At 47.5% G+C, this 6,248-nt stretch overlaps 1 protein-coding gene across 1 annotated transcript in view; it reads left to right on the top strand.

Annotated features, from left to right (window-relative positions):
• Window positions 1-1,044: 1,044 nt before the first annotated feature.
• Window positions 1,045-6,248, top strand: part of GPR132 (G protein-coupled receptor 132) — a 32,633-nt gene continuing 27,429 nt past the window's right edge. Inside the window, exon 1 of the mRNA XM_050952696.1 lies at window positions 1,045-1,075. The gene's annotated coding sequence lies outside the window, so the exon portion shown is untranslated. The remainder of the gene's footprint in view (window positions 1,076-6,248) is intronic.

Below are 6,248 nucleotides of genomic sequence, written 5' to 3'. Positions count from 1 at the left end.
GCAGAAATGTAGCAGATGTGCAAGGCAGAACGCAGGCTGGATGAGGTCTGCCCGGCCCGTCGAAGCAGAGGTAGGAACGATAAGAGCAGAGTATGTGGGAGTCTGTCTGCCAAAGCAATGCAGCTGGGGAAACAGCCCATGCAAGGTGAATGATGTCTGTTTCTTGGTGTCTGTTCAAAGACAACACGCATGGCAGTTAACCAAAAGATTTGCAATAAGGAGGTTAAGTTAGAACTGATTTGTGGACAGAGGTGACTGCAGTTTGTTTCACATCCCCACATGCTACATTCAGAGTGTTTTCCTGCTATTACTTTTCCATGGAAGAAAGTGCTGTAGCTCCTTGGGGGCTGTTACTTGATGGCCATTGGGAGGTGAGCTGGTCTGCATGATTATGAATGGGAGGAGAGGTGGTCCATGAGGCAATTTATGTATTAAGGTGTGATCCCTAATTGGAGAGAGTTTGAGAACCCCGATATTGTTAGCTTTAGTGGAAGCAGGGTTAGGCTTTGGGCTCCTGTTCCTCCAAGGTTCACAGTACTGGACTCCTCCACTTCTGTTCACTTTAGTGGGAGTAGAGAGTTCTCAGCACTCCCTGGGATCAGGCCCTTAAACCATAAAACAGAGGCCTACTGTTCTTTTGACTCAGAGTTCATTTAAGGTAATGGTAACGTGCATGTTTATTACACAGCAGAAGCTGACAAATCTAGTTCAAAAATGGTTTTGATCCCTGCTCCTGCAAAGCATTTCAGCACATGTGTAATGGGACTGAACGTGTTGTGGAATCAATGGGATTGTGCACTTGAGAAAAGTGATACACGTGCTTAAGTGCTGTCATGGTTACAGGGGTGCCTGCCCTGCTTGTCCCAGAGTGCCTCTTCTCCCAGGTGTCAGGTCTCATGCTGTTACCTATCCCAGAAAGGCGCTCCACAATTCTTCCACTCTTACTGATCTGGGTGCAGCACCCTACCTAAGCCAATTGCTTTTTGCCATGCAGGTCGGACTGGACACCTGTGTCTCTTCCCTCTGGGAGTCTGTGACCAGTGATACACAGTGACAAATGGCCTTCTAAGAACAAGTAGGTTCATTTAGCAAATGGAACAAAGCATCAGAAAAGATTCTTTTAAAAGAGCCTACATGCATGTTTCAGTTTAGCTAACCTTACTCTTCACTATGAGCTCAGTGAGACGGACTTCCCTCTGGAGTTACAGGAACAGAACAGGCCCAACCTGACATTCTTCTAGCAAGCCCAGGAGCTCCTGGAACCAGCCTGATCTCAGTTTGCCTTCCAGAAAGCAACCGGCCCAGAGTCTGTTTTTTCCCTTCTCTGTGTACACCTACACTGCAATCAGAAGGTGTGACTGCAGCATGGTTAGGCATACCCCAGCCAGCTTTCATCTAGCAGTGAAGTGATGGCAGTGGTGTGGGGCAGCAACTCAAGCATGCATCCTGGGGAAACCCAGGCAACTGTTTATGCTTCTGCAGATTCACTGCTGTTGTTGCTTGAGCTAACTTGGGTACATCTGCACATGCTGCAGTCATACCTCCCGACTGCAGTGTAGACATATCCTCAGGGGAGACTCCTGTTTCTCAAAGTCTCAACCTCCCTATGTGAATCAGAGCCAGACTGCCATTTATCTCAGTGGCTTTTATTAGAAGGTCTACATATAATGTCTTCCTTTTGCCTGAGACTGGTTTGTCTCAGTCAGCCATCCCCTAAGGTTGCCACCCCTGAGGTACAAAAAACAAGGATATGTGGCATGACCATAAGCCCATAAAACAGCTGGCAGCTGTACAGACTTTCCAGGATGCCTACCTCAAAAAAGGGACAATCCTGAGAAAACCTGGAGCAACCCTAGCTGAAACTGCCTGCCCCCTTGACATTCCTACCCTCCATCTCAGAAACCCTACAACTAAAAAGAGCAATATTCATTACCTAGTGCCCCCATACCTCATACCCATGAGTGCTTTGCGGCAGCAGGGCCTCAGTGCTTGACCTGCTGTGCTGACCTCTGACAGGTCTTTCAGAGATGTTAGATGTTTGTGATGGAACACCACATGTTGACTTCTTTGCTAGACTTTGTGGTCCAAGAATGAGCTGAGGAGGAGACACCTAGAATTTTGCTATCAAGTCCTGCTTGGTAAAGTCACAGATGCCTTATCTGCAGAAAATTATTAGTATATTCTCTACTGTCAAGACTCTCATTAGAGGTACGTGAGAACTTTAAGAAGGCACCCAAGCATGAAAGCCTGAGAATTTCTTTGCAGCTAAGGAGGGTGGGGTTCAACAGTGTGATATCAAACCTCAGGAGCCTATGTTTGGCACACTGTGTTAGGTTAGCCTCACTTGCGCTACTTTGACTGATTCAGATGCTTTGCTTTCCTTAACCCATTAACTTCTCTGCTTTCAAATTTCAATCTGCAGCCAAGGATGACATTGCAGGGACTCCTGGTTACTTTCCTGACTATAAAGTCTCTCTTCTCATGTTGCAACACATTCTCTAGACCAGCGGTTCTCAAACTATTGTACTGGTGATCTCATTTACATAGCAAGTCTCTGAGTGCGACTCCCCCTTATAAATTAAAAACACTTGTTTATATATTTAAAACTATTATAAATGCTGCAGGTAAAGTGGGGTTTAGGGTGGAGGCTGACAGCTCACAACTCCCCATGTAATAACGTTGCGACCTCCTGAGGAGTCCTGGCCCCCAGTTTGTGAACCCCTGCTCTAGACAACCTTTTAGGCACAAACAATCAGATCAGCCCCCACTTTCCCACAGCCAAAAACTGCCAAGTCCTCTGATGCCTCGGAGAAGGACACCGTATTGCCAACCACATTGGTATAAAACGATGTCAGACAAATCTTGATTTTTAAAAAATTATTGTGGGGTTTTTGTCTGTCTTGATTTTTGACATCTCCTCCCTGCCCACCCCCAGTATGTAACAATTAGTGTTGTCAACTCTCCTATAGTTATCAAGGTGACTTTGGCCCCCAGTGTAGGAGCTCTCACCCCTACATTTGCTAGTCCCCCCACCCACAAAGAATTCTGCTCCAACTCCTACATCAATCCTGTCCCCTAGCCCCACATCAGCTCTGTCTCTCATATCCGTTCTGTTTTCCCCTCCCCCCAGGCTCATTTCTGCTCTGCCAAGGGGTCTTCACCCCCATCCCAGGAAAGGGAGGGGACAGAAGCAGAGGAGCTGTCCCTTGCTCTATAGAAAAGGAAGGAGGAAGCAGAGACAGTCTGAGATGCTGACCCCTTTGTGTGTCCCCCACCCCCTCTGGTGGGAATAGTGTTGGCTCCTGAGGAGAGGGAGAGAGAGTTCTGCCTGCTTCCTGCAGCAGCCCAGACTGGCTGCTCTTTCCCAGGAGGGGGACAAGTGGGAAAGGCAGCCAGTCGGAGGGGGCTTCCCCCAGGCAGGGCTGAAATCCGCTGTTGGGCTGGAACCAGGATTCAGAAAAGGCACAGAATGCAAGTGATGCTGCTCTGTTAGCATCACGGTCATTTTCCAGGCAGAACCCAGGAATTGCTGTATTGCATCAGCCCACTCATCTATCTAGTTAGATGTCCTGTCTCTGACACTGGTTGGTACCAGGTGCTTTAAAAGAAGATGCAAGAAACCTCAAAGGGGAAACTACCCCCTCCCCTTTAGCTAGTGTGGCTTTAGCCTTAAAGCCTGAGGATTTAAATCCTTTCCAAATGTTTGGGGGTAGATTTTTATCCTAACCAGTGTAGCATTGGATGTTTTATGATCCATATAAATATCCCAAATTCTCTAGTTCCAATGACAGCCTTTCACATGCAGGGATGATTAGGAGCCAGGAATAAACAAAATACATCCCTCTTAACCATATGCAGGGTGGTGGTAGCCATGTTGGTCCCCGGATATTAGAGAGACAAGGTGGATGAGGTGATACCTTTTATTGGATCAACTTTTGTTGTCCCAGTCAACCATCCCCTAAGATCGCCATCACTGTTAACAGAACCTGGACCAATAAAAGCTCTCACCTCTCCCACCTTGTCTCTCAAATATCCTGGGACTAGGGGGACCAGATGTCCCGATTTTATAGGGACAGTCCCTATTTTTCAATCTTTTTCTTATATAGGCTCCTATTACCTCCTATCCCCTGTTCCAATTTTTCACACTTTCTGTCTGGTCACCCTACCTGGGACCAACACGGCTACCACAGCACTGGAAGATCAAATTTTGCCATCTGAAATGTATACTCACAACATGAAGCAAAACTTAGCAGTGACATCTACTTAACCAGAAATAGGTCCAATAAAAGATATTAGCTACCCGCCATGTCTCTCCCCTTAACTCTTATACGGATTTGATTCTGTTCATGGTACGGCTGCGTCTACACTTGGAGCTGAGGGCTGTGATTCCCAGCTCAAGCAGACATACTTGCACTAGCTCTCATTGCTAAAAGTAATAGGGTAGCCATGGTAACATAGCAAGCAGTGGCACTGGCTATCTGCCCCAAGTATATACACACAGGATCCAGGCAGTTTGTGCTCAGTCAGGGGGCTAGCCCATCCTGCTGCTCTGTACTACCCCAGCTACACTACTAGCTTTCTTGTGCTAGCTCCATGAAAGCTGGGAATCACCCCTCTAGCTCCAAGTGTAGATGTATCTTTACTGTGTCTTTTTTCTTTTCTCTCCTTCCTCCTCTCCAAATGAATCCATCCAAAGACGTTCAGCTCAGTGCCTTGCTCCACTGTAGTGCATCCTCCTAACTCTTGCAGTATCATGCTGTACCTGCAACTTCCTTTGCTTTTCATAATAGGAGCTTGTGACAAAGTTCCTCCTCTACCTTGGTGGGTCCTGCACTTCTTGGCAGATTTGCTCACCTCAGTGATCTTCCCCCACAGTGTGGATGAACTTCTCCTGTGTCTGATCAGGAGTTGGGAGGTTTGGGGGAACCCAGGCCCACCCTCTACTCCAGGTTCCAGCCCAGGGTCCTGTGGATTGCAGCTGTCTATAGTGCCTCCTGTAACAGCTGCATAACAGCTACAACTCCCTGGGCTACTTCCCAAGGGCCTCCTCCAAACACCTTCTTTATCCTCACCACAGGACCTTCCTCCTGGTGTCTGATAATGCTTGTACTCCTTAGTCCTCCAGCAGCACAGCCTCTCACTCTCAGCTCCTTGTACCTCTTGCTCCCAGCTCCTCACACACACTTCCTCTCCACTGGCTCCTCTTCACCTGACTGGAGTGAGCTCCTTTTTAAACCCAGGTGCCTTGATTAGCCTGCCTTGATTGGCTGCAGGTGATCTAATCAGTCTGTCTGCCTTAACTGGTTCTAGCAGGTTCCTGATTACACTAGGTCAGCCCATGCTCTGGTCACTCAGGGAACAGAAAACTACTCACCCAGTGACCAGTACATTTGCCCTCTACCAGACTCCTGTACCACACTGGGTCTGTCACAAGCTATTTTTGTAAGTCACTTCCTTTTCCTCTGCAGAGCAAGACAGTTGTTTCATAGGAGAGAGGTTTGGAAATCTAATGAACAATAGATTAAAAAAAAATAGATCATCTTTTTAAGCCATTTCCTGCTGGGGTTAGGTTCTCTTTCTTAATCAGATGTGAGCGGATGCAAAATGTTTCTAGCAGTGAATACGTTGTGAAATACCGGTGGCAAATTCACAGATGGTACGGCTGAGCGACAGCCGCTCTCGATGAAGTCAATCAGAGCTGTGGTTGCTCAGAACCTGTCAAAATGAAACCATGAACCTCTTCTCTGTTCTTTGTGAAAAGCAACATTTCAAAATGAGGGTCTCAATATGAACTCTAGTGAAGTACTCGGAGTATCATATCTGAGGTATCACCCTCACCCTACACCTGCACAAAGCTGTGAATGTTGAGTACTGAATCTGATTTATGAATTAAATCCAGAGTGCTCTGCACAGTCCCAAGGATTCCCTGTAAGGACCAAGGTCGCAGAGCATGAACTCACTTTATTTCGAGCAGATGGAATAGGATTACTCATCTGCCTGAAGTTAAGCACATTCTTAAATGCTCTGTTGAATCATGGCCAAGGTGAGCATCTTAGCAAGTCTCACCAGAAGCAATACCAGATTTACAATGGCGCCAGGCCCACTCTCCGGGCCCAACCTCTCTTCTCCGGGAAGCCTGGTGCTGCTATGTCTGGGGCTCTGTCCCGCTGTTGCACGGCAGCAAAGCTCCCCCTCCCCTGCCTCTTCCCCAGCATGTTGTGTACTCGCCCCTCTTCCTCTCTCTCTCT

Source organism: Gopherus flavomarginatus, chromosome 5 (assembly GCF_025201925.1).
Source record: "Gopherus flavomarginatus isolate rGopFla2 chromosome 5, rGopFla2.mat.asm, whole genome shotgun sequence".
Classification (NCBI taxonomy): domain Eukaryota; kingdom Metazoa; phylum Chordata; order Testudines; family Testudinidae; genus Gopherus; species Gopherus flavomarginatus.
Note: the sequence above shows the minus strand (reverse complement) of the source record. Positions and strands in the feature narration are given on the sequence as shown.